The sequence below is a fragment of the Scylla paramamosain genome, chromosome 30 (assembly GCF_035594125.1).
Source record: "Scylla paramamosain isolate STU-SP2022 chromosome 30, ASM3559412v1, whole genome shotgun sequence".
NCBI lineage: Eukaryota > Metazoa > Arthropoda > Malacostraca > Decapoda > Portunidae > Scylla > Scylla paramamosain.
The window spans coordinates 15366615-15369114 of NC_087180.1; the positions used below are offsets into that span (position 1 = coordinate 15366615).

At 45.9% G+C, this 2500-nt stretch overlaps 1 long non-coding RNA gene across 1 annotated transcript in view; it reads left to right on the forward strand.

Moving 5' to 3' along the window:
* Nucleotides 1-2500, forward strand: part of LOC135115902 (uncharacterized) — a 105340-nt gene that overhangs the window by 81 nt on the left and 102759 nt on the right. The window contains exon 1 of the long non-coding RNA XR_010276094.1: nucleotides 1-470. This exon is cut by the window's left edge and continues 81 nt beyond it. This is a non-coding gene — a long non-coding RNA (uncharacterized LOC135115902). The remainder of the gene's footprint in view (nucleotides 471-2500) is intronic.

The following is a 2500-nucleotide window of genomic DNA, read 5'->3' on the forward strand; positions in this document are numbered from 1 at the left end:
AGGAGAGATAGAGAGAGATAAAAGAGGAAAACTTTAACAGAAATACAAAAGGGAGTAGATGAACACGTAGGAGGGTAAAAGTGCACAGAATCGTACTAATATCCCATAAATCAACACAATAAAGCATCAAATTTCACGCGCCGCGCCGCACAACACACTCACCCAGGCGAAGAACCTCTGCCAAAATGCCCCGCGTCGGAAGTGAGACTCGCCGCGCCGCCGCCACGCCTCCCAAATCCCCAGATGCACCTGTCAGTCGACCATTTGCTCTTCTCACGTGTGTCAGCCGTGACGTCACTACAGGAGGGAGTGACAGGGTTGGGGAGTAGTAGGTGGAGAAGCTGGGAGAAGGTGTGGCGGTGTTTTGTGCTGTTTTCGCCAGGAATTATCAGCCTGCGCCCCGCCCCATCAAAGCGGGCGGGGCACGCTGGCCCTCAGGTCGCCGCAGAGTGTCCCCAGTCGCCGCCAAGGTAAGTGCATAATGCTTTAAAATGCGATAGAAGATGCTCGTCATTTTGCGCATCTTGACGAAAGCCTTCTGCGCATATCAAGAGGCTGCACCTTTCTCCCTTTCCTCGCCCTATTTTGTCCCCATTCGATGGCTGTGTGCTCCCCTGGGCGACCCTCAAGGCCCCTCCGATGTGCCAAAGTGCCGTGCCGGTGTGCAAACCCCCAAGTCTTGCCTGAAAACAGCGGCGGGAGCGCGGCAGTGTCGAGGCGTCGGGAGATAAACAAGGAGTCGGGGTCTGTGGCAAATTGGTCCACTATTCGGCGCTTCCTGAACCCGCGGCGTGCCTTTCCAAGCTGCGTGCGTGCGTGTGTGTGCGTGTGACTGGGGTGTGGGGCTGTGTGTGTGCATGGCTGGGAGGGAAAGCCACACCCTCGCTCTCTTTCTCCATCCCTCTCTCTCTCCTCCTCTCTCCTTCTCTCTCAGATCTTGATAACAAGGCGCCTGACGTCACAACCAACGCCGGCTGAGACAGACGCCGCCCTCACTCATTTGTTTTCCTGGTTTACTCGCTGCTCACCTCTCACTGTTACCTTCTGCCGTCACCACACTCTGGGTCTGTGGCGTGTAATGCTGTGGCTGTGTTTATACGTGATCTTGGGGTGTGTTTGTCTCTTCTGTAATGGTAAGACCGCCCCAGTGCATGCTAGTGATGGAAACACGCAACATGAAACTGGATTACTGTGTTTCCCTTACATTTCCTCTTCCGTTTTCTTTATAGGGGTGGGGAAAAGGTTCTAGGGGATATGTTAGTTGAAGAAAATGGTTCTGTTTAATATTATTATTATTATTATTATTATTTTATTTTATTTATTTATTTTTTTCAACATAAGCAAATCTTCACTCGCTTATCATGTTGTTTTGTCACTATCAGTTCAGTGTTTTCTCCTCTTGTTTTCGAATGTGTGAGTGTGTTAGCGTGCCAAGTCCAGCAGCAACATGTATTGGAATGTATTAAGCTTATACGTAACATTAAGCTTATATATTACCAGCATTGCCTTGAAGTAATTGTGTACATCAATATTTATTTTTCCTGGGTCATTTTTTATATCTCTTTGGTCTTTATTTTGGGAGAACTGGATAGAAAGATAAGAGGGTTAGAATAGGAAAGATAAGAAAGACAAAATGTAAAGCTTTGATCTTGTTTTGAGGGAGTGAGACTGAGTGAACTGAGACAACAACTGCTGGTTTGACGTGGAACAGACAGGCAGCCAACTGAGACGAGGACGAGTGGAGGTGGTGAAGGGAAACATCTTTTCTGTTGCGGATGCTTGAATGATGACTATGATGGTGATGAACTTAACAGAACTCACATCACTATCTGTACAAATAATACGCTGATAGATACAATGAGCAGACACGATGAGCACAAGTCTTAGCTAAAGAAAGAAGAGGGAGAGACAGTTTCCGGCACTTGTTTAATCCCCTCATACCTTTATCTTCGTTCGTCTCCCTTATGAAAGATGACTATTACATGATACACCAATATGTTAGCGTTCAGTCACTAGGGAGCTTCAAGAGATTAGACTTTTCTGGATGAGGATGATAGGTGGACGTAGGGAGGCATGTTTCTCACTGGGAATCACGTGAAGACCCGACCTTAGTGCAGCTTCCCTTCATTCCTTATGCTCCTAATAGTCCACACATTACTGCACACGATTCCCACACTGCATGATGTCACCTGCTTGTTAATCATAATAGATGCACAAAGAATAAGTTGATTTTGTTGTTGATTAATGTCATTCCTAACTTCATAAAATATTATTATGACATTTATAGTACAATGAAAATAATGCCTTGCTAGTGAGAGGATTAACGGATACTAGTAAATAAGAATGTGAGAAAAATCAGGGAAACTGCAAGAAGCCATCTGGTCTATACGTGGTAATACCTTAATGAAATGTGCCTAACTATTGCCACACCGTCTTCCTTATTCAGAAAATAGTCTAACCGTAATTTAAAGCTCCCTGATGACTCAGCACTAACAACCTG